This window comes from Acanthochromis polyacanthus, chromosome 19, assembly GCF_021347895.1.
Source record: "Acanthochromis polyacanthus isolate Apoly-LR-REF ecotype Palm Island chromosome 19, KAUST_Apoly_ChrSc, whole genome shotgun sequence".
Classification (NCBI taxonomy): domain Eukaryota; kingdom Metazoa; phylum Chordata; class Actinopteri; family Pomacentridae; genus Acanthochromis; species Acanthochromis polyacanthus.
The window spans coordinates 22,869,254-22,893,699 of record NC_067131.1 but is presented as its reverse complement, the minus strand read 5'-3'; the positions used below and the strand labels follow the sequence as shown (position 1 = coordinate 22,893,699).

The window sequence follows — 24,446 nt, the reverse complement described above, 5'->3', positions numbered from 1 at the left end:
TTGGAAGGATCTTTATGAATAAAATTTGATTGACTGATTGATGTTTGATCACAGTCCAGTCCTGATGAGTTTCATAGACCAATCACAGAGATACCGCAATCTGGTGGATGGACAGAAAGTGCTTCATGAACAGCCTGCACATGCTCCAATCTGCCTGAAATTTGATCTGTGTGCTCAGAATCCAGCCCTGGTCACATTAATGGGCCTAAATACACTCTCAGTTGCAGTATTGCCTTGTGGAAATGCTTGGGGTCACCGACCAGCAAGGATGCAAGGACACGTTCAATGCTGCTTGCAGCATTAAGTACTTATTATTATCCCAAACATGGTGACAAAATCGATCGAGCTCACTCTCTCCATCATTGTAGGATATGTCTAAATGTGTTCTTTATGAGGTTCTAATCAAGTGGCTGATCAGTAGCTAAAGAGAAATTCCCTGACAGGGAGTCGAACCCAGTGAAAGTGCCAAAACCTAACTATGAGACCACCACTGTTCAGAGATGGTTTCTCTCTCTGGTTGGTGTTGCCTCAGCTTTTAAACCTCTTTTAGATGTGTTCAGGGCTATTATACCAATGACCAATACCAAGACTCATCTGACTACTCAACGATGGTCGTTGTGAGTATCGGTGGGGGTCGTTGAAATTCACAGATGTCAATGAGCCCTCGTGTGCTAATGGTGGTCATTAGGATGAGTCTGCTGAGAAGTTCTTTTGGGGAGTTTTGAAAGGGCCTGGTTGTAAATCGACGAAGGATGATGTTGCAGACCACCCCCCACCCACCCACCCCCCCACCCCCGTTCAGAGATGGCTTCTCTACTTTGACATGGATGACTTCTTTCACTCCTCTCTCAAACCATCGTCCAAAATCTGAACATTGTCATCCTGAAAGGAGTGTCCTTCTTCCTTACGGTGAAGGAAGACTGCCGAATCCTGTCCTGAGGAACTGGCTCTCCTGTGTTGAGCCAAGCACTTGTTAAGTGGCTGTTTGGTTGCCCCTATGTAGAGATCCGAGCATTCCTTGCTGCATTTAAGTGCATACACCAGGTTGCTCTTCTGGCTGTGTGTTGTGGGGTCTTTTGGGCGGACCAGTCTTTGCCTGAGGGTGTAATTTGGCTTAAAAAAGACAGGGATCTGGTGTTTGTTGAAAATCCTCTTCCGTTTTTCAGACACATATGGGATCACTATATTGTCACGCCTGCTCTCCTGTCTTCTTCGCGTTTTTGGACATCCAGCAAGACAGAGTTGCATGCAAGGTGGGTAATGAAGTGGATTTGAGATTAACATTTAGTACACAGACCTTCCCTGACCGGGAATCGAACCCGGGCCGCGGCGGTGAGAGCGCCGAATCCTAACCACTAGACCACCAGGGAGCTGTTTTTGATGTCAGACTTGTGTGTTGGGATTTCTGGACTAGTCACAGCTGATAAGCTGTATGCTCATGTACAACAGCTGCCAGCAGGGTTAACTTCATTTTTCTGTCATCTATCCTCGTGTTACAGGAGTGCAATGCCATCCTGGACCTGGAAGAATGAGCTGAAGTTTAGTTTGTTGCTTCTAGCTGTTTGAAGCAGTCTTTCCTCTGAGTTGATTGAATACCTGCAGCATCAGGATCCAGAGAGAGTGTCACACACATTTACAGACATCTAACTGGAGTGTGATGCCATCCCAGGCTTGTAATATGTATGTTCATACTTTTGTGTATTGTTGTTTTTGAAAGTATTTTTCCTGAAGTTTAAGTGTGTTGCTTCCAGGTCTTTGGAGGAGTATTTCCCGTGACTTTATTGAATATCTGTAGCATCAAACAGCAGCAGGACTCACATGAGACAACTTCATGAATTACTTATTATCCTGAACATGGTGACAAGATGGATCCAGCTCACTCTCTCCATCATTGTAGGGTATGTCTGAATGTGTACTTTATGAGGTTCTAATCAACTGGCTGATCAGGAATTCCCTGACCGGGAATCGAACCCGGGCCACGGCGGTGAAAGCGCCGAATCCTAACCACTAGACCACCAGGGAGCTGTTCAGATGGGTTCAGCTGGTGCTTGGAATGTCTGGAATCTATGACAGTCTTTACGCTTGTGTGTAGTACACAATAGTTACCACTAGAGTTCCCTATATCTCTCTACCTTCACCTTACTGTAATGCCCTTAATGTTTTATGTAAAGCGCTTTGAATTTTCTTGGATATGAAGGGTGCTATACAGATACACCTGCCTTGCTTTGCCTTAAGGATGTCTGTGTAGGTTCTCATTCATCCAGGTCATGGTTATCCAAAGTTGTTTAAATCAATCCACTGGACTTCAAGAAAGTTCCTTGAAGACGTTTCACCTCTCATCCAAGAGGCTTCTTCAATTCTGGTGGTGGTTGGTGTTGCCTCAGCTTTTAAACCTCTTTTAGGTGTGTTCAGGGCTATTATACCAACGACCAATACCAAGACTCATCTGACTACTCAACGATGGTCGTTGTGAGTATCGGTGGGGGTCGTTGAAATTCACAGATGTCAATGAGCCCTCGTGTGCTAATGGTGGTCATTAGGATGAGTCTGCTGAGTAGTTCTTTTGGGGAGTTTTGAAAGGGCCTGATTGTAAATCGGCGAAAGATGATGTTGCAGACCACCCACCCACCCCCCGTTCAGAGATGGCTTCTCTACTTTGACATGGATGACTTCTTTCACTCCTCTCTCAAACCATCTGTCCTCCTCGTCCAAAATCTGAACATTGTCATCCTGAAAGGAGTGTCCTTCTTCCTTACGGTGAAGGAAGACTGCCGAATCCTGTCCTGAGGAACTGGCTCTCCTGTGTTGAGCCAAGCACTTGTTAAGTGGCTGTTTGGTTGCCCCTATGTAGAGATCCGAGCATTCCTTGCTGCATTTAAGTGCATACACCAGGTTGCTCTTCTGGCTGTGTGGTGTGGGGTCTTTTGGGTGGACCAGTCTTTGCCTGAGGGTGTAATTTGGCTTAAAAAAGACAGGGATCTGGTGTTTGTTGAAAATCCTCTTCCGTTTTTCAGACACATATGGGATCACTATATTGTCACGCCTGCTCTCCTGTCTTCTTCTCGTTTTTGGACATCCAGCAAGACAGAGTTGCATGCAAGGTGGGTAATGAAGTGGATTTGAGATTAACATTTAATACACAGACCTTCCCTGACCGGGAATCGAACCCGGGCCGCGGCGGTGAGAGCGCCGAATCCTAACCACTAGATCACCAGGGAGCTGTTGTTGATGTCAGACTTGTGTGTTGGGATTTCTGGACTAGTCACAGCTGATAAGCTGTATGCTCATGTACAACAGCTGCCAGCAGGGTTAACTTCATTTTTCTGTCATCTATCCTCGTGTTACAGGAGTGCAATGCCATCCTGGACCTGGAAGAATGAGCTGAAGTTTAGTTTGTTGTTTCGAGCTGTTTGAAGCAGTCTTTCCTCTGAGTTGATTGAATACCTGCAGCATCAGGATCCAGAGAGAGTGTCACACACATTTACAGACATCTAACTGGAGTGTGATGCCATCCCAGGCTTGTAATATGTATGTTCATACTTTTGTGTATTGTTGTTTTTGAAAGTATTTTTCCTGAAGTTTAAGTGTGTTGCTTCCAGGTCTTTGGAGGAGTATTTCCCGTGACTTTATTGAATATCTGTAGCATCAAACAGCAGCAGGACTCACATGAGACAACTTCATGAATTACTTATTATCCTGAACATGGTGACAAGATGGATCCAGCTCACTCTCTCCATCATTGTAGGGTATGTCTAAATGTGTACTTTATGAGGCTCTAATCAACTGGCTGATCAGGAGTTCCCTGACCGGGAATCGAACCCGGGCCGCGGCGGTGAAAGCGCCGAATCCTAACCACTAGACCACCAGGGAGCTGTTCAGATGGGTTCAGCTGGTGCTTGGAATGTCTGGAATCTATGACAGTCTTTACGCTTGTGTGTAGTACACAATAGTTACCACTAGAGTTCCCTATATCTCTCTACCTTCACCTTACTGTAATGCCCTTAATGTTTTATGTAAAGCGCTTTGAATTTTCTTGGATATGAAGGGTGCTATACAGATACACCTGCCTTGCTTTGCCTTAAGGATGTCTGTGTAGGTTCTCATTCATCCAGGTCATGGTTATCCAAAGTTGTTTAAATCAATCCACTGGACTTCAAGAAAGTTCCTTGAAGACGTTTCACCTCTCATCCAAGAGGCTTCTTCAATTCTGGTGGTGGTTGGTGTTGCCTCAGCTTTTAAACCTCTTTTAGGTGTGTTCAGGGCTATTATACCAACGACCAATACCAAGACTCATCTGACTACTCAACGATGGTCGTTGTGAGTATCGGTGGGGGTCGTTGAAATTCACAGATGTCAATGAGCCCTCGTGTGCTAATGGTGGTCATTAGGATGAGTCTGCTGAGTAGTTCTTTTGGGGAGTTTTGAAAGGGCCTGATTGTAAATCGGCGAAAGATGATGTTGCAGACCACCCCCCACCCCCCCACTCCCCCCGTTCAGAGATGGCTTCTCTACTTTGACATGGATGACTTCTTTCACTCCTCTCTCAAACCATCGTCCAAAATCTGAACATTGTCATCCTGAAAGGAGTGTCCTTCTTCCTTACGGTGAAGGAAGACTGCCGAATCCTGTCCTGAGGAACTGGCTCTCCTGTGTTGAGCCAAGCACTTGTTAAGTGGCTGTTTGGTTGCCCCTATGTAGAGATCCGAGCATTCCTTGCTGCATTTAAGTGCATACACCAGGTTGCTCTTCTGGCTGTGTGTTGTGGGGTCTTTTGGGCGGACCAGTCTTTGCCTGAGGGTGTAATTTGGCTTAAAAAAGACAGGGATCTGGTGTTTGTTGAAAATCCTCTTCCGTTTTTCAGACACATATGGGATCACTATATTGTCACGCCTGCTCTCCTGTCTTCTTCGCGTTTTTGGACATCCAGCAAGACAGAGTTGCATGCAAGGTGGGTAATGAAGTGGATTTGAGATTAACATTTAGTACACAGACCTTCCCTGACCGGGAATCGAACCCGGGCCGCGGCGGTGAGAGCGCCGAATCCTAACCACTAGACCACCAGGGAGCTGTTTTTGATGTCAGACTTGTGTGTTGGGATTTCTGGACTAGTCACAGCTGATAAGCTGTATGCTCATGTACAACAGCTGCCAGCAGGGTTAACTTCATTTTTCTGTCATCTATCCTCGTGTTACAGGAGTGCAATGCCATCCTGGACCTGGAAGAATGAGCTGAAGTTTAGTTTGTTGCTTCTAGCTGTTTGAAGCAGTCTTTCCTCTGAGTTGATTGAATACCTGCAGCATCAGGATCCAGAGAGAGTGTCACACACATTTACAGACATCTAACTGGAGTGTGATGCCATCCCAGGCTTGTAATATGTATGTTCATACTTTTGTGTATTGTTGTTTTTGAAAGTATTTTTCCTGAAGTTTAAGTGTGTTGCTTCCAGGTCTTTGGAGGAGTCTTTCCCGTGACTTTATTGAATATCTGTAGCATCAAACAGCAGCAGGACTCACATGAGACAACTTCATGAATTACTTATTATCCTGAACATGGTGACAAGATGGATCCAGCTCACTCTCTCCATCATTGTAGGGTATGTCTAAATGTGTACTTTATGAGGTTCTAATCAACTGGCTGATCAGGAATTCCCTGACCGGGAATCGAACCCGGGCCGCGGCGGTGAAAGCGCCGAATCCTAACCACTAGACCACCAGGGAGCTGTTCAGATGGGTTCAGCTGGTGCTTGGAATGTCTGGAATCTATGACAGTCTTTACGCTTGTGTGTAGTACACAATAGTTACCACTAGAGTTCCCTATATCTCTCTACCTTCACCTTACTGTAATGCCCTTAATGTTTTATGTAAAGCGCTTTGAATTTTCTTGGATATGAAGGGTGCTATACAGATACACCTGCCTTGCTTTGCCTTAAGGATGTCTGTGTAGGTTCTCATTCGTCCAGGTCATGGTTATCCAAAGTTTTTTAAATCAATCCACTGGACTTCAAGAAAGTTCCTTGAAGACATTTCACCTCTCATCCCAGAGGCTTCTTCAATTCTGGTGGTGGTTGGTGTTGCCTCAGCTTTTAAACCTCTTTTAGGTGTGTTCAGGGCTATTATACCAACGACCAATACCAAGACTCATCTGACTACTCAACGATGGTCGTTGTGAGTATCGGTGGGGGTCGTTGAAATTCACAGATGTCAATGAGCCCTCGTGTGCTAATGGTGGTCATTAGGATGAGTCTGCTGAGTAGTTCTTTTGGGGAGTTTTGAAAGGGCCTGATTGTAAATCGGCGAAAGATGATGTTGCAGACCACCCCCCACCCCCCCACTCCCCCCGTTCAGAGATGGCTTCTCTACTTTGACATGGATGACTTCTTTCACTCCTCTCTCAAACCATCTGTCCTCCTCGTCCAAAATCTGAACATTGTCATCCTGAAAGGAGTGTCCTTCTTCCTTACGGTGAAGGAAGACTGCCGAATCCTGTCCTGAGGAACTGGCTCTCCTGTGTTGAGCCAAGCACTTGTTAAGTGGCTGTTTGGTTGCCCCTATGTAGAGATCCGAGCATTCCTTGCTGCATTTAAGTGCATACACCAGGTTGCTCTTCTGGCTGTGTGTTGTGGGGTCTTTTGGGTGGACCAGTCTTTGCCTGAGGGTGTAATTTGGCTTAAAAAAGACAGGGATCTGGTGTTTGTTGAAAATCCTCTTCCGTTTTTCAGACACATATGGGATCACTATATTGTCACGCCTGCTCTCCTGTCTTCTTCTCGTTTTTGGACATCCAGCAAGACAGAGTTGCATGCAAGGTGGGTAATGAAGTGGATTTGAGATTAACATTTAATACACAGACCTTCCCTGACCGGGAATCGAACCCGGGCCGCGGCGGTGAGAGCGCCGAATCCTAACCACTAGACCACCAGGGAGCTGTTGTTGATGTCAGACTTGTGTGTTGGGATTTCTGGACTAGTCACAGCTGATAAGCTGTATGCTCATGTACAACAGCTGCCAGCAGGGTTAACTTCATTTTTCTGTCATCTATCCTCGTGTTACAGGAGTGCAATGCCATCCTGGACCTGGAAGAATGAGCTGAAGTTTAGTTTGTTGTTTCGAGCTGTTTGAAGCAGTCTTTCCTCTGAGTTGATTGAATACCTGCAGCATCAGGATCCAGAGAGAGTGTCACACACATTTACAGACATCTAACTGGAGTGTGATGCCATCCCAGGCTTGTAATATGTATGTTCATACTTTTGTGTATTGTTGTTTTTGAAAGTATTTTTCCTGAAGTTTAAGTGTGTTGCTTCCAGGTCTTTGGAGGAGTCTTTCCCGTGACTTTATTGAATATCTGTAGCATCAAACAGCAGCAGGACTCACATGAGACAACTTCATGAATTGCTTATTATCCTGAACATGGTGACAAGATGGATCCAGCTCACTCTCTCCATCATTGTAGGGTATGTCTGAATGTGTACTTTATGAGGTTCTAATCAACTGGCTGATCAGGAATTCCCTGACCGGGAATCGAACCCGGGCCACGGCGGTGAAAGCGCCGAATCCTAACCACTAGACCACCAGGGAGCTGTTCAGATGGGTTCAGCTGGTGCTTGGAATGTCTGGAATCTATGACAGTCTTTACGCTTGTGTGTAGTACACAATAGTTACCACTAGAGTTCCCTATATCTCTCTACCTTCACCTTACTGTAATGCCCTTAATGTTTTATGTAAAGCGCTTTGAATTTTCTTGGATATGAAGGGTGCTATACAGATACACCTGCCTTGCTTTGCCTTAAGGATGTCTGTGTAGGTTCTCATTCATCCAGGTCATGGTTATCCAAAGTTGTTTAAATCAATCCACTGGACTTCAAGAAAGTTCCTTGAAGACGTTTCACCTCTCATCCAAGAGGCTTCTTCAATTCTGGTGGTGGTTGGTGTTGCCTCAGCTTTTAAACCTCTTTTAGGTGTGTTCAGGGCTATTATACCAACGACCAATACCAAGACTCATCTGACTACTCAACGATGGTCGTTGTGAGTATCGGTGGGGGTCGTTGAAATTCACAGATGTCAATGAGCCCTCGTGTGCTAATGGTGGTCATTAGGATGAGTCTGCTGAGTAGTTCTTTTGGGGAGTTTTGAAAGGGCCTGATTGTAAATCGGCGAAAGATGATGTTGCAGACCACCCCCCACCCCCCCACTCCCCCCGTTCAGAGATGGCTTCTCTACTTTGACATGGATGACTTCTTTCACTCCTCTCTCAAACCATCTGTCCTCCTCGTCCAAAATCTGAACATTGTCATCCTGAAAGGAGTGTCCTTCTTCCTTACGGTGAAGGAAGACTGCCGAATCCTGTCCTGAGGAACTGGCTCTCCTGTGTTGAGCCAAGCACTTGTTAAGTGGCTGTTTGGTTGCCCCAATGTAGAGATCCGAGCATTCCTTGCTGCATTTAAGTGCATACACCAGGTTGCTCTTCTGGCTGTGTGGTGTGGGGTCTTTTGGGTGGACCAGTCTTTGCCTGAGGGTGTAATTTGGCTTAAAAAAGACAGGGATCTGGTGTTTGTTGAAAATCCTCTTCCGTTTTTCAGACACATATGGGATCACTATATTGTCACGCCTGCTCTCCTGTCTTCCTCTCGTTTTTGGACATCCAGCAAGAGAGAGTTGCATGCAAGGTGGGTAATGAAGTGGGTTTGAGATTAACATTTAATACACAGACCTTCCCTGACCGGGAATCGAACCCGGGCCGCGGCGGTGAGAGCGCCGAATCCTAACCACTAGACCACCAGGGAGCTGTTCAGGTGGGTTCAGCTGGTGCTTGGAATGTCTGGAATCTATGACAGTCTTTACGCTTGTGTGTAGTACACAATAGTTACCACTAGAGTTCCCTATATCTCTCTACCTTCACCTTACTGTAATGCCCTTAATGTTTTATGTAAAGCGCTTTGAATTTTCTTGGATATGAAGGGTGCTATACAGATACACCTGCCTTGCTTTGCCTTAAGGATGTCTGTGTAGGTTCTCATTCATCCAGGTCATGGTTATCCAAAGTTGTTTAAATCAATCCACTGGACTTCAAGAAAGTTCCTTGAAGACGTTTCACCTCTCATCCAAGAGGCTTCTTCAATTCTGGTGGTGGTTGGTGTTGCCTCAGCTTTTAAACCTCTTTTAGGTGTGTTCAGGGCTATTATACCAACGACCAATACCAAGACTCATCTGACTACTCAACGATGGTCGTTGTGAGTATCGGTGGGGGTCGTTGAAATTCACAGATGTCAATGAGCCCTCGTGTGCTAATGGTGGTCATTAGGATGAGTCTGCTGAGTAGTTCTTTTGGGGAGTTTTGAAAGGGCCTGATTGTAAATCGGCGAAAGATGATGTTGCAGACCACCCACCCACCCCCCGTTCAGAGATGGCTTCTCTACTTTGACATGGATGACTTCTTTCACTCCTCTCTCAAACCATCTGTCCTCCTCGTCCAAAATCTGAACATTGTCATCCTGAAAGGAGTGTCCTTCTTCCTTACGGTGAAGGAAGACTGCCGAATCCTGTCCTGAGGAACTGGCTCTCCTGTGTTGAGCCAAGCACTTGTTAAGTGGCTGTTTGGTTGCCCCTATGTAGAGATCCGAGCATTCCTTGCTGCATTTAAGTGCATACACCAGGTTGCTCTTCTGGCTGTGTGGTGTGGGGTCTTTTGGGTGGACCAGTCTTTGCCTGAGGGTGTAATTTGGCTTAAAAAAGACAGGGATCTGGTGTTTGTTGAAAATCCTCTTCCGTTTTTCAGACACATATGGGATCACTATATTGTCACGCCTGCTCTCCTGTCTTCTTCTCGTTTTTGGACATCCAGCAAGACAGAGTTGCATGCAAGGTGGGTAATGAAGTGGATTTGAGATGGACATTTAGATCATTAAGTACACAGACCTTCCCTGACCGGGAATCGAACCCGGGCCGCGGCGGTGAGAGCGCCGAATCCTAACCACTAGACCACCAGGGAGCTGTTTTTGATGTCAGACTTGTGTGTTGGGATTTCTGGACTAGTCACAGCTGATAAGCTGTATGCTCATGTACAACAGCTGCCAGCAGGGTTAACTTCATTTTTCTGTCATCTATCCTCGTGTTACAGGAGTGCAATGCCATCCTGGACCTGGAAGAATGAGCTGAAGTTTAGTTTGTTGCTTCTAGCTGTTTGAAGCAGTCTTTCCTCTGAGTTGATTGAATACCTGCAGCATCAGGATCCAGAGAGAGTGTCACACACATTTACAGACATCTAACTGGAGTGTGATGCCATCCCAGGCTTGTAATATGTATGTTCATACTTTTGTGTATTGTTGTTTTTGAAAGTATTTTTCCTGAAGTTTAAGTGTGTTGCTTCCAGGTCTTTGGAGGAGTCTTTCCCGTGACTTTATTGAATATCTGTAGCATCAAACAGCAGCAGGACTCACATGAGACAACTTCATGAATTACTTATTATCCTGAACATGGTGACAAGATGGATCCAGCTCACTCTCTCCATCATTGTAGGGTATGTCTAAATGTGTACTTTATGAGGCTCTAATCAACTGGCTGATCAGGAGTTCCCTGACCGGGAATCGAACCCGGGCCGCGGCGGTGAAAGCGCCGAATCCTAACCACTAGACCACCAGGGAGCTGTTCAGATGGGTTCAGCTGGTGCTTGGAATGTCTGGAATCTATGACAGTCTTTACGCTTGTGTGTAGTACACAATAGTTACCACTAGAGTTCCCTATATCTCTCTACCTTCACCTTACTGTAATGCCCTTAATGTTTTATGTAAAGCGCTTTGAATTTTCTTGGATACGAAGGGTGCTATACAGATACACCTGCCTTGCTTTGCCTTAAGGATGTCTGTGTAGGTTCTCATTCATCCAGGTCATGGTTATCCAAAGTTGTTTAAATCAATCCACTGGACTTCAAGAAAGTTCCTTGAAGACGTTTCACCTCTCATCCAAGAGGCTTCTTCAATTCTGGTGGTGGTTGGTGTTGCCTCAGCTTTTAAACCTCTTTTAGGTGTGTTCAGGGCTATTATACCAACGACCAATACCAAGACTCATCTGACTACTCAACGATGGTCGTTGTGAGTATCGGTGGGGGTCGTTGAAATTCACAGATGTCAATGAGCCCTCGTGTGCTAATGGTGGTCATTAGGATGAGTCTGCTGAGTAGTTCTTTTGGGGAGTTTTGAAAGGGCCTGATTGTAAATCGGCGAAAGATGATGTTGCAGACCACCCCCCACCCCCCCACTCCCCCCGTTCAGAGATGGCTTCTCTACTTTGACATGGATGACTTCTTTCACTCCTCTCTCAAACCATCTGTCCTCCTCGTCCAAAATCTGAACATTGTCATCCTGAAAGGAGTGTCCTTCTTCCTTACGGTGAAGGAAGACTGCCGAATCCTGTCCTGAGGAACTGGCTCTCCTGTGTTGAGCCAAGCACTTGTTAAGTGGCTGTTTGGTTGCCCCTATGTAGAGATCCGAGCATTCCTTGCTGCATTTAAGTGCATACACCAGGTTGCTCTTCTGGCTGTGTGGTGTGGGGTCTTTTGGGTGGACCAGTCTTTGCCTGAGGGTGTAATTTGGCTTAAAAAAGACAGGGATCTGGTGTTTGTTGAAAATCCTCTTCCGTTTTTCAGACACATATGGGATCACTATATTGTCACGCCTGCTCTCCTGTCTTCTTCTCGTTTTTGGACATCCAGCAAGACAGAGTTGCATGCAAGGTGGGTAATGAAGTGGATTTGAGATTAACATTTAGTACACAGACCTTCCCTGACCGGGAATCGAACCCGGGCCGCGGCGGTGAGAGCGCCGAATCCTAACCACTAGACCACCAGGGAGCTGTTTTTGATGTCAGACTTGTGTGTTGGGATTTCTGGACTAGTCACAGCTGATAAGCTGTATGCTCATGTACAACAGCTGCCAGCAGGGTTAACTTCATTTTTCTGTCATCTATCCTCGTGTTACAGGAGTGCAATGCCATCCTGGACCTGGAAGAATGAGCTGAAGTTTAGTTTGTTGTTTCGAGCTGTTTGAAGCAGTCTTTCCTCTGAGTTGATTGAATACCTGCAGCATCAGGATCCAGAGAGAGTGTCACACACATTTACAGACATCTAACTGGAGTGTGATGCCATCCCAGGCTTGTAATATGTATGTTCATACTTTTGTGTATTGTTGTTTTTGAAAGTATTTTTCCTGAAGTTTAAGTGTGTTGCTTCCAGGTCTTTGGAGGAGTCTTTCCCGTGACTTTATTGAATATCTGTAGCATCAAACAGCAGCAGGACTCACATGAGACAACTTCATGAATTACTTATTATCCTGAACATGGTGACAAGATGGATCCAGCTCACTCTCTCCATCATTGTAGGGTATGTCTAAATGTGTACTTTATGAGGTTCTAATCAACTGGCTGATCAGGAATTCCCTGACCGGGAATCGAACCCGGGCCGCGGCGGTGAAAGCGCCGAATCCTAACCACTAGACCACCAGGGAGCTGTTCAGATGGGTTCAGCTGGTGCTTGGAATGTCTGGAATCTATGACAGTCTTTACGCTTGTGTGTAGTACACAATAGTTACCACTAGAGTTCCCTATATCTCTCTACCTTCACCTTACTGTAATGCCCTTAATGTTTTATGTAAAGCGCTTTGAATTTTCTTGGATATGAAGGGTGCTATACAGATACACCTGCCTTGCTTTGCCTTAAGGATGTCTGTGTAGGTTCTCATTCATCCAGGTCATGGTTATCCAAAGTTGTTTAAATCAATCCACTGGACTTCAAGAAAGTTCCTTGAAGACGTTTCACCTCTCATCCAAGAGGCTTCTTCAATTCTGGTGGTGGTTGGTGTTGCCTCAGCTTTTAAACCTTTTTAAAGTCTTTGCCTGAGGGTGTAATTTGACTTAAAAAAGACAGGGATCTGGTGTTTGTTGAAAATCCTCTTCCGTTTTTCAGACACATATGGGATCACTATATTGTTGCGCCTGCTCTCCTGTCTTCACTGGGTTATTCTCCTTTTTCGAGATCCAACGAGACAGAGTTGCATGCAAGGTCAGTAATGAAATGGATTTGAGATGAACATATAGATGACTAAGTACAGAGATTTTCCCTGACCGGGAATTGAACCCAGGCCGTGGCGGTGAGAGCGCCGAATCCTAACCTGAATATCTGTAGCATCAAACAGCAGCAGGATTCATACAAAATAACTTCATTAATTACTTATTATTAACCTCAACATGGTGACAAGATCAAGGAAGCCGGAATACCCAGAGAAAACCTGCGCATGAGTAGGGAGAACATGCAAACTCCATGCAGAAAGATCCCAGGCCCGTTTGGCCCGGATTGTATATAAATATATACACATACATTCCGGGCCAAACGTGGGGACGCCAGATCAAATTTATGCAAAAAAATTATCATAGTGTCACTGGTACAACAAAATAAACATGATTATTACATGAAGAATTGCTCATCAGAATCGATCTTTACCGTCATTATCGGTTATGGGTGGATGAGACCTTGTGAGGTGCTGCAGCGCGCCCCCTGACCGTGCTGATGCTGTGTCCGTACTGTGTGTGTCGCTGCACAGTAAGGTCGTGGTTAGCACTTTTGCCTTGCAGCAAGCAGATCCCCGGTTCAAATCCCAGCCTGGGCCTGGGATCTTTCTGCATGGAGTTTGCATGTTCTCCCTGTGCATGCGTGGGTTTTCTCCAGACAGTCCGGCTTCCTCCCACAGTCCAAAAATATGCTGAGGTTAATTGACTATTCTCAATTGCCCATAGGTGTGAATGTGAGTGTGATTGTCTGTCTGTATATGTAGCCCTGCGACAGACTGGCGAGTCGCGACCTGTCCAGGGTGTCCTTTGCCTTCGTCCGAGTCAGCCTAGGTAGGCTTCAGCCCCCCCCCCCGACCCTAGTGAGGATAAAGTGGTGTATAGAGAATGGAGATTGGTCACAGAGTTGTTCTAAAGCCACTCCTTTGTTATTTTAGCTGTGTGCTTAGGGTCATTGTCCTGTTGAAAGGTGAACCTTCAGCCCAGTCTGAGATCCTAGGCACTCTGGAAGAGCTTTTCCTCCAGCATATCTCTGTACTTGGCCGCATTCATCCTTCCTTCAATTGCAACCAGTCGTCCTGTCCCTGCAGCTGAAAAACACCCCCACAACATGATGCTCCCACCACCATATTTTACTGTAGGGATTGTATTGGGCAAGTGATGAGCAGTGCCTGGTTTTCTCCACACATAGGATTAACACCAAAAAGTTCAATCTTGGTCTCATCAGACCAGATAATCTTATTTCTCATAGTCTGGGAGTCCTTCATGTGTTTTTTGACAAACTCTATGCGGGCTTTCATGTGTCTTGCACTGAGGAGAGGCTTCCGTCGGGCCACTCTGCCATAAAGCCCCGACTGGTGGAGGGCTGCAGTGATAGTTGACTTTGTGGAACTTTCTCCTATCTCCCGACTGCATCTCTGGAGCTCAGCCACAGTGATGTTTGGGTTCTTCTTTACCTCTCTCACCAGGGCTCTTCTCCCACATTTTCTCAGTATGGCTGGACGGCCAGGTCTAGGAAGAGTTGTGGTCGTCCCAAACTTCTTCCATTTGAGGATTATGGAGGCCATTGTGCTCTTAGGAACCTTGAGTGCTGCAGAAATTCTTTTGTAACCTTGGCCAGATCTGTGCCTTGCCACAATTCTGCCTCTGAGCTCCTTGGGCAGTTCCTTCGACCTCATGATTCTCATTTGCTCTGACATGCACTGTGAGCTGTAAGGTCTTATAGAGACAGGTGTGTGCCTTTCCTAATCAAGTCCAATCAGTTTAATTAAACACATCTGGACTCCAAAAAAAAAAGAAGCAGGGGTGGGGAGGCCATGGTCGGTTTGACAGATTCTGACAGATCTATCAAACTGGTCACCTGATAAAAAGGACATGTCAGCACACGTCAGATGATGCTGTGATGAAGACTGCAGATGCATTTGAAAAATGTCAGCAAGTTAAAACCATCCATTCTTTACTGATTTGTCGGTATAAAAAGCAACGTTATCCTACTATACTAAATGACAAAATGAACATCTTTCAATACACCGTTAGCCGTTAGCATGACTGTAGTAGCTAACGTTAAGTGTGGTGGTCATAGCAACATGTTTTACATTGAGGTGATCAGAAAACTCTTTGTTGCACAATTTGCACACACCCATGCTTTAATTCAAGCTGCCAAAAAAATTTTTTACAGAAAACTTTCTGCCCAGCAAGCTCAATCTCATCTTTCTTCACTGTTTACCAGTGCGTTGACATCACTCAGTGCTTCCTGTGCTTCTTCATCACAGCTGGCAGACAGACTTGGTTCATTACCACCACCTACTGGGCTGGAGTGTTCATCAGAGTTACTGGTGTGCCAGAAATTAGGGAACTGAGAAAGGTGTGATTAAATGTGTTAATTTATTTAATGCATATTTTTTGCTGTGAATATATATATATATATACACAGTGCCTTGCGAAAGTATTCGGCCCCCTTGAACTTTTCAACCTTTCGCCACATTTCAGGCTTCAAACATAAAGATATAAAATTCTAATTTTTTGGCAAGAAGCAACAACAAGTGGGACACAATCGTGAAGTGGAACGAAATTTATTGGATATTTTAAACTTTTTTAACAAATAAAAACCTGAAAAGTGGGGCGTGCAATATTATTCGGCCCCCTTGCATTAATACTTTGTAGCGCCACCTTTTGCTGCAATTACAGCTGAAAGTCGCTTGGGGTATGTCTCTATCAGTTTTGCACATCGAGAGACTGAAATTCTTGCCCATTCTTCCTTGAAAAACAGCTCGAGCTCAGTGAGGTTGGATGGAGAGCGTTTGTGAACAGCAGTCTTCAGCTCTGCCCACAGATTCTCGATTGGATTCAGGTCTGGACTTTGACTTGGCCATTCTAACACGTGGATACATTTATCTGTGAACCATTCCATTGTAGATTTGGCTTTATGTTTTGGATCATTGTCCTGTTGGAAGATAAATCTCCATCCCAGTCTGAGGTCTTTTGCAGACTCCAACAGGTTTTCTTCCAGAATGGTCCTGTATTTGGCTCCATTCATCTTCCCATCAATTTTAACCATCTTCCCTGTCCCTGCTGAAGAAAAGCAGGCCCAAACCATGAGGCTGCCACCACCATGTTTGACAGTGGGGATGGTGTGTTCAGGGTGATGAGCTGTGTTGCTTTTACGCCAAACATATCGTTTTGGATTGTGGCCAAAAAGTTGGATTTTGGTTTCATCTGACCAGAGCACCTTCTTCCACATGTTTGGTGTGTCTCCCAGGTGGCTTGTGTCAAACTTCAAATGAGACTTTTTATGGATATGTTTGAGAAATGGCTTTCTTCTTGCCACTCTTCCATAAAGGCCAGATTTGTGCAGTGTACGATTGATTGTTGTCCTATGGACGGACTCTCCCACCTCAGCTGTAGATCTCTGCAGTTCATCCAGAGTGATCATGGGCCTCTTGGCTGCATCTCTGATCAGTCTTCTCCTTGTTGGAGGTGAAAGTTTAGAGGGACGGCCAGGTCTTGGTAGATTTGCAGTGGTCTGATACTCCTTCCATTTCAATATGATTGCTTGCACAGTTCTCCTTGAGATGTTTAAAGCTTGGGAAACCTTTTTGTATCCAAATCCGGCTTTAAACTTCTCCACAACAGTATCTCGGACCTGCCTGGTGTGTTCCTTGGTCTTCATGATGCTCTCTGCACTTTAAACAGAACCCTGAGACTATCACAGAGCAGGTGCATTTATACGGAGACTTGATTACACACAGGTGGATTCTATTTTTCATCATCAGTCATTTAGGACAACATTGGATCATTCAGAGATCCTCACTGAACTTCTGGAGTGAGTTTGCTGCACTGAAAGTAAAGGGGCCGAATACTATTGCACACCCCACTTGTCAGTTTTTTATTTGTTAAAAAAGTATAAAATATCCAATAAATTTCATTCCACTTCACGATTGTGTCCCAATTGTTGTTGATTCTTGACAAAAAATTAAAATTTTATATCTTTATGTTTGAAGCCTGAAATGTGGCGAAAGGTTGAAAATTTCAAGGGGGCCGAATACTTTCGCAAGGCACTGTATATATATATATATATATATATATATATATATATATATATGTATTGCGGAGCCCCTCTGATGACATGGTAAAAAAGAAATAAATTGTGGCCAAGATATAGCTATAACGTGTGCATGAAATAGTAATTCGTTCCCACGAAATAGTAATTCTTTCTGACGAAATACTACTACTTTTACACGAAATATTAATTCGTTTGAACGAAATGCTACTTCGTTCCCATGAAATACTAATTCGTTCGAACGAAATGCTACTTCGTTCCCACGAAGTAGGTACAACGTGCGCTCGAAATACTAATTTGTTGCCACGAAATAGGTATAACGTGCCCACGAAATACTAATACTATTATTATCATTCCTGGACAGCTGGGTAAGCAAATCGAGCACACCCTCTCTACAACCTGCAATAATATGTGTACGGGCCGTACCTACGTGATGCAGTGTTTCCCCTCCCATATAATCGACGAGGTGGGCCGCCTCGCTGGTATAGGCCATAATGAAAATGTCACAGTGATGGAGGGGACTGAGACACCCACTTCTCTCATTTTACAGAGCAGAACTCTTATGGATTTTGTGTTTTCACAGTACGTTAACTAACAGCCTCATTTAAAACAATGTATATTCACTATATTAATGCTGGAAATGAACACATCCTTAATCTTTAACCTGTGTGTGATCAAGCTTAGTAGCAATGTGCCATTTGCACATGTGCAACAAGACAACAGTTTGTGTGCATCCACGTGTGATTCTGTTATGGAGACAGCCAGCCTTTAACCTATGCAGTTCCATTAAGATAAGCCTCCTGTCCACTCAGCCGGAGAACGTCAACAGTGAGGAAAACCTCCTGCTGCGACACACACTCTGGTCAGTTTGTTTACTTTTCTGCAGAGTACGTAGTCAGGATCGGCCACGTGCATCTACTGTATTGTGTATTGTCAATGACAGAATCCACTCTGACTGACATTTGCCTAATGAAAGAAGACAGTGAATATAGAGGGGGAGGGTTTGGGGGGGGGGGGGTTCTAAATGATGATGAATAGTCAAAGTGAAATAATGTGGAGGATGTATATTGGTCTTTCTTAGCTGCTAATGAATTCAGAAGGACAGCGAGAGGACCAGGCTTGCATTGAGAGCAAGGTGAGTGGTAACCATGCAGACAAGAAGAAAACGTGATGGCAAACAAACACTCCCTCCTCCCAATCTCTGTCTCTGTCCATGTGACATTGAATCACTGATAACACAAAACACATAGATGATGTAAGAGGAAGAGCCTTACAACTGTTACACTGACTGCATACAACCCATTAAAAATAGAAGAGGCCAAGGGTATGAATATACAAATGAGATCAAAGCTGAAAAGACACAGGGTCAAAGAATGGTGCACTCAGCTGGAATTAGGAGAAAAACTTTAGATGCTGGAAGTTATACAGTAGGCATTGTTGCATTTTTGTTGCTTGTTGATCGACTAGGAAGAATGTCAAATGGACGTTTGTTTGAACCATTTCAAATACTGGAGGTCTCTCCATCAAGTGGATGCCTGTCCAAGGTTCCCTCTTGCGTTACTTTGGTTTCTAACACTCTTTCTCTTTTTTTATTTGTCATTTCTGTTGTATATATTTTTTTCTGTGTTTTGTGTGTGCTTCCTTTCCTTGTATCACATCTACATTACCATTCAAAAGCTTGGGGTCACCCAGGCAATTTCATGTTCTCCATGAAAACTCTGTTACACTCCAGAAGCAGAGACTCATGTGCAGGCAACAACAACCAGACCACAGAGAATGCAATACAATAATATTAATTACAACAGAGATTCAGCTACAAGAGAAACTACTTAAGCTGGCCGTGTAGAGGTTCCAGCAAGATGGTGGAGTGAGTATTCACTACTTTTCGAGCTCTTGGCATCAAACCTTATTTAAGGCACACATTTATTATCAGTATCTGTAAGAACAGCTATTCTAGCTTCCACGAGATAAATAATGCAAAATGCCTAAAAAATCCGGACAGAAACATCCTAATGTTTGTGACTCCAGGTGAGAAGGCTAACAATAGCCTCTTAGCTAGCGAACACGATTACAGCAGCAACGGAATGGACTGCAGCCTGCTATCAATCCTCGATGTAGAATTCCCCCCTCTGCCTGTGACACCGAGCAAGCCTCCGGTTCTGAACAAACCAACTCTTTTCATAAATAAAGAAACCGGGCTGGGCTCAAATGATGCGGTGCGCTCCCTGGCTGATCTTATTAATGACCGAAGCGATACCTTCGAAGAAATGCTAGAATCGGTTCATGGCGAAATTAAAATTTTAAATGTCAAAGTTGCACACATTGAAAAGCGGGTGCAAAGAAGCGAGGATTTTGCTTTGAAAACTGTGAACCGGGTCAGCGAGCTGGAACGCTACAGCCGATGGTGGAACTTGCGGCGCCAAGGTTTGCCAGAAGAGAGGGAGGAGGATGTGCGGGCTCGGGTGACCAGTGTTTGCCAGGCGGTTTTACCGGAGGAAAAGGATACGCTCCCCACTGCTATAGACGTTGCACACCGAGTGGGAAAACTTCGACAAAACCCTGAGGCGTCATTATGAGGGTCATCTCCCGCAGGTGCAGGGATACCCTGTGGAAAGCAGCTAAAAACAACTCCTATCTCAAGAATAAGGGCCTTCAATTCAAAGAGGACTTAGGAGGACAGAGAGAACAGACAGAAACTGTTGCCCCACATAAGGAAAGCTCGAGAAGAAGGGAAAACAGCCTACTCCGTTGGAGGAAAAGGTTTTGTGAATGGTTTGGAAATAGATCCGTGATCTGTTCAAGCTCAGATCCAAAGGTTTGCCTAAGCTGTGCCTTCTACTCTGGTAATAGTTAACCAGTTAATTACTCAGGGATGCTTTTTTGCCAGGGTCTATAGGTTAAGTTTCTATATTTGTGAGTTTGTTTAAATATCAGGTGGAATACCTGCTGGTTCAAAAAGGGTATAACGTTTACACACTTGTATTGTTTATCTCATGAGTAATTATACATTTTACTCATTATGAGTTTCTGTGTATCCCTAAACAACTGAAACACCACGTTAATGTGCTTAGTTAAACACAAAAATTCGCACATTTCCATATCAGCACTCTAATAAGCTTGATAAACCGCAACTAATACAAAAGAATTTTGCAACAAAACAAAACATTGGTGGAGATGGACATGAAAATGCCACCTTCTTGAGGTTATTACCACTTATGGTAGGAAGTAAGGTTCCTGAAGGAGATGAAGCATGGGTTATATTGATGGACCTCAAAGAAATTGTGCAACTAGTGCAGACTAAAATAAGTGATCACAGACAGGGTCTTACAACAGTGTTTCCAGACTTGAAGCTCAGACCCAAGCATCATTATGTTGAACACTACCCAGACCTGACGAAGCGTTTTGGTCCTTTGGTTCACCTATGGACCATGAGGTTTGAAGGAAAACATTGATTTTTCAAAAGGGTAATACATGATGCACAAAATTTCAAGAACATCTTGAAAACTCTTGCGACCAGACATCAGCACAAGATGGCGTATTACCTCAGTACGCCCTCATTTTTCAAACCTCACATGCAAGCCACAAATGTCACCTCTGTCTAAGCCAAGTAGCTACTCTGCCTCAAGTGGCAAAAGACTTCATAGAGACCAAGACAGATAGCCAAATCATATTCAGTACATCAAAGGTCTCTGTGAATGACACAGAGTATGCAAATGGAATGTTTGTTTCTGCAGACCAGATAGGAGGACCTCCAAAATTCAGCAGAATTGAGCACATACTGCTTGTGAACAACTCTGTTTACTTTCTTTGCAGGAACTATGAGTGCTGGTATACTGAGCATCTGAGATCATTTGAGCTGACATCATCAGACACTTGCTCTGTGCATCCGCTAAGCGAACTAAATGACACAGTAAGTCTGGCAGCATACTCCATTGATGGACATTGACTGTTAACACAGAAAAGATTTATTATGGTCAGAGACTTGGAGGACTAAATGCATTTAGAAATTGGGAGTCATACTACAGTAAGTTCTGGCCAGAGCTTCATATGATAATTTTCTGAAGAAGAAATCACAATGTACAATCTGAATCACAGTTTTTCTCACTTCATTTTCTTGAAACAGTGTTGAGAAAATTTAAATTCACACAAGTTAACAACAAATTAATACATTCTCTTTTTTATTTTTAACAATAGGAGATGGCGGCACAAAATTTCCTACTACATGTCCATGTCTCCACAGACCTTGTGAGGAAGATGACGTTATCCTCTCATCCAGATTCTGTGGATGATGTAAAAACAATGATAAAAGAGAAATTTAAGCTTGACTTTGACTTCAGCCTGTCATATGAAGATCCAGGGTTAGGGTTAGGGTTAGGGTTAGACCACCTTTGCCCTGCAGCGCAAAGAGGTTGTCAGTGATGATCTGCCAGTTGCCAAGATCCTGGAACGGTGGCCTGCCCTCAAAATAGAGTCGCAGGTGAATAGATTTTCCTTTACACACCTGTTTTAGCACATTTACTATGTCCTTTATGTATCTGTGTCAGCGATAACTGCATCAAATGTACTCAAATATACATATGAAAACTGCATATTATCAATCAAATCATAGTTCAAAATGTTAAGCTGTTTTTCTTACAGGGCCACAGACAGCCGATAAACACATACTCAAGCACTGACTGAAGCACTGATTTATATTTCTGCAGATCTGTGCTGAGTTTCACAGAATTACAAACATGAACTTGAAGAACCACTTCTATGCTGCCTTGGATCGACATTCTCCCCATCTTCAGAACTTGTTCAGGAAGAAAGCTGCTCGCACTGGGAAAGTGTCTGAAGTTCTGGGTCAGCTCTTCAGGATTTATGACCTACAGGTCAGTGGGTTACACTTCCTGATGCCTGAGAAAGATACTGCAATGGATTTTAGATAGTTTATATTTGGTCTGTGTCTGTAGAGATATATGACAATATTGTGTGTCTGTGAATTTACAATATGTTCTCACATTTAAAGAACATGTTGACGCCCATGTAAAACGAGCTGCTGTCCTCCATGCTCTCCCTGCCTATCTACATGAAGATGACTCTGGCTTTCTAAAGATGTGGCACGTAAGTGAGCTTGTTGTTTGGAATGTATGACAGTAACTGTGTAAAAAGTGTAATCTGCCTTGTTGCCATCAAAGATTGATTTTGGTGTCCAAAAATGCAGCAAAAAAAATCTTACCTTCAAAAAGCTGTTTGAAATCATGGTTAGAAAGGGTGAATTTATCCTAAATAGAAGGTGCAAGATATGTAGCTGCAAAGATCTGAGCAGTTTTACTTTTACTGCAATGTAAAATAACCAAATCGTTGTGAACACATTTTAAACCTAAGATGTGCCCCAGTTCTATTTTATGGTTAATATTTATTGACACCTGAAAGAAATACCATGGATAGATAGTGATTAATTATGTTTGACAGGTCTCTTTAGCTGTCCCCTTATATGTTACGAGGGACAGCTGAAGAGACCTGTCAAACATAATTAATCACTATCTACTAAAGGATCATCATGTACAGAACAAAAAGGATCATCATGTACAGAACAAAAGCCAACCCAAATGTACAGCCAACGGGCCTGACAAAAAGCATTTGCCTTCTGTACCTGTCATCAATTCAGCTGGACGACTGTATCCAGACAATACTTGTGTGTGTGTGTGTGTGTGTGTGTGTGTGTGTGTGTGTGTGTGTGTGTGTGTGTGTGTGTGTGTGTGTGTGTTTTAACTTTATTTGACCAAGTAGAATTACTTAAGCTACACTTGTGTCCAGCAGTTTAAAAGATGGTTTCCTATGAGAACTCTTCCCTCAACTTCACCTCTGCCCCCCAAAAAGCCATCCCAAATCAACCAGCAAGTTTTTTAACTTCCTGTGTTGTTTTGTTTTGTTTTTCCATTTTCTGGTATGCAGTCTACTATGAATGCAAGCCTTCATATTGAAAAGTTCTGGGAAGCGTCTGTTAAGATTCTCAGTGAGCCGGGTCTCTGTTGCTCCTCCTACAGCCTGCTGAATATGGCCATGAGAGGAGGTCATAGAGGGATTGTGATTCTATAGGTTCTCAATCCTGCAGTAAATCCAAAGAAGAAGGTGCATGCCAATGAGGCATGATTTCATGTATGGTATTTAAAGGGAATGCAGTACACTACATGTAAATATAAATATGTTTGTTGCTTTGATCACAGTGGAGTCACGATGCATCTTTGTGCATATGTAGCTGAGGAGGGAGCAGGTGGAGGAATCATTCCTGCAGGGAGTTCAATAGGGTGATATCAGGTAAATTGGGCCATCAGGTAAAATGGGCCATTTAAGCTTTGGATGTCCTAGCCCCTCTGATTTTTAGAGCCAATGACAGCAAATGGTGTCAAATGTTTGCCTCAACTGTACTCAACATGAAACAACAGATTTTATTGGTCTGTGGTTGTTTTTGTGAGTGGAGATAAGATTCAAATCCACACTGCACCGGAAAACTGCGTGGTGAGTGTGCATAAGAATTTCTGATAAAAATTATAAGGATGATAAGTCAATTAAAGAAACATGTATATATGTTTAAAATTTTTAATGTATAATATCTGTCTTGATGACACCTATCAGAAATAATGCTTAAAGTTTGGTATTTGGACTTTTTTTTTTCAAAGTTTGACGTTTTTGTTAGTGGCCCAATTTAGCTGAACCTATTCAGGTAAGTTGGGCCCCCTGGTTTCAGCTAAAATGGGCCACCCTTTTTGTCAGTCACACATGCACACATGTACACATTTGAAGGGAATGGAGTAGGCATTTATGTGAAAAGGATGCATCTGCCTAAAAACAATGATGATCAGTGTTTTTAGTAACAATCCACTGACTTTATCTGCAGTGAGTATGGCAAGCAAGAAGCAAGTGAGAGGAAAAGAGAGAGGGACTGAGAGATGGAGGAAGAAAGGAGACAGAAAGTGAGAGAACAGTTGAGGATAGATGAAGAGAGGAGGAACAAGGACCAGAGAAGAAAAGAGACGACCCAAAGGCAACAGAGGAATGGATCAAGTGTCTAGTGTTCAATCTGGTGCCATGAGAGCTGTGGCGAAGAGAACGGCATCTATGATGATGACAGCTTCACCTGTCAGGACTGTATTTAAATTTGTGGTTAAAGTAACCTAGGCCATGACATACTCAAGCACAGACACACATTTTAAAATTTTGACTATTTAGATATTATTGAGGTTCAGTGTTTGCATTCATCCCATTTGTAGGCCAAGTAGGTTGCAGTTGTTTTTTTATCATTATTTATGCGTTTTTTACCCAAGTTCACAGTGCCATGTGGATTCAATACATTT

At 43.8% G+C, this 24,446-nt stretch overlaps 13 non-coding genes across 13 annotated transcripts; all 13 read right to left on the bottom strand.

The window, feature by feature from the left end:
- Positions 1-1,298: 1,298 nt before the first annotated feature.
- Positions 1,299-1,370, bottom strand: trnae-cuc (transfer RNA glutamic acid (anticodon CUC)). Its single transcript has one exon. It is a non-coding gene; the product is annotated as a tRNA-Glu (tRNA).
- Positions 1,371-1,950: 580 nt separating this feature from the next.
- trnae-uuc (transfer RNA glutamic acid (anticodon UUC)) lies at positions 1,951-2,022 on the bottom strand. Its single transcript has one exon. It is a non-coding gene; the product is annotated as a tRNA-Glu (tRNA).
- Positions 2,023-3,146: 1,124 nt separating this feature from the next.
- trnae-cuc (transfer RNA glutamic acid (anticodon CUC)) lies at positions 3,147-3,218 on the bottom strand. Its single transcript has one exon. It is a non-coding gene; the product is annotated as a tRNA-Glu (tRNA).
- A 580-nt stretch (positions 3,219-3,798) lies between these two features.
- On the bottom strand, positions 3,799-3,870 carry trnae-uuc (transfer RNA glutamic acid (anticodon UUC)). The gene has a single exon. It is a non-coding gene; the product is annotated as a tRNA-Glu (tRNA).
- A 1,123-nt stretch (positions 3,871-4,993) lies between these two features.
- trnae-cuc (transfer RNA glutamic acid (anticodon CUC)) lies at positions 4,994-5,065 on the bottom strand. Its single transcript has one exon. It is a non-coding gene; the product is annotated as a tRNA-Glu (tRNA).
- Positions 5,066-5,645: 580 nt separating this feature from the next.
- On the bottom strand, positions 5,646-5,717 carry trnae-uuc (transfer RNA glutamic acid (anticodon UUC)). Its single transcript has one exon. It is a non-coding gene; the product is annotated as a tRNA-Glu (tRNA).
- A 1,133-nt stretch (positions 5,718-6,850) lies between these two features.
- Positions 6,851-6,922, bottom strand: trnae-cuc (transfer RNA glutamic acid (anticodon CUC)). Its single transcript has one exon. It is a non-coding gene; the product is annotated as a tRNA-Glu (tRNA).
- A 580-nt stretch (positions 6,923-7,502) lies between these two features.
- On the bottom strand, positions 7,503-7,574 carry trnae-uuc (transfer RNA glutamic acid (anticodon UUC)). The gene has a single exon. It is a non-coding gene; the product is annotated as a tRNA-Glu (tRNA).
- Positions 7,575-8,707: 1,133 nt separating this feature from the next.
- trnae-cuc (transfer RNA glutamic acid (anticodon CUC)) lies at positions 8,708-8,779 on the bottom strand. The gene has a single exon. It is a non-coding gene; the product is annotated as a tRNA-Glu (tRNA).
- A 1,133-nt stretch (positions 8,780-9,912) lies between these two features.
- On the bottom strand, positions 9,913-9,984 carry trnae-cuc (transfer RNA glutamic acid (anticodon CUC)). The gene has a single exon. It is a non-coding gene; the product is annotated as a tRNA-Glu (tRNA).
- A 580-nt stretch (positions 9,985-10,564) lies between these two features.
- Positions 10,565-10,636, bottom strand: trnae-uuc (transfer RNA glutamic acid (anticodon UUC)). Its single transcript has one exon. It is a non-coding gene; the product is annotated as a tRNA-Glu (tRNA).
- Positions 10,637-11,769: 1,133 nt separating this feature from the next.
- On the bottom strand, positions 11,770-11,841 carry trnae-cuc (transfer RNA glutamic acid (anticodon CUC)). Its single transcript has one exon. It is a non-coding gene; the product is annotated as a tRNA-Glu (tRNA).
- Positions 11,842-12,421: 580 nt separating this feature from the next.
- Positions 12,422-12,493, bottom strand: trnae-uuc (transfer RNA glutamic acid (anticodon UUC)). The gene has a single exon. It is a non-coding gene; the product is annotated as a tRNA-Glu (tRNA).
- Positions 12,494-24,446: the final 11,953 nt, after the last annotated feature.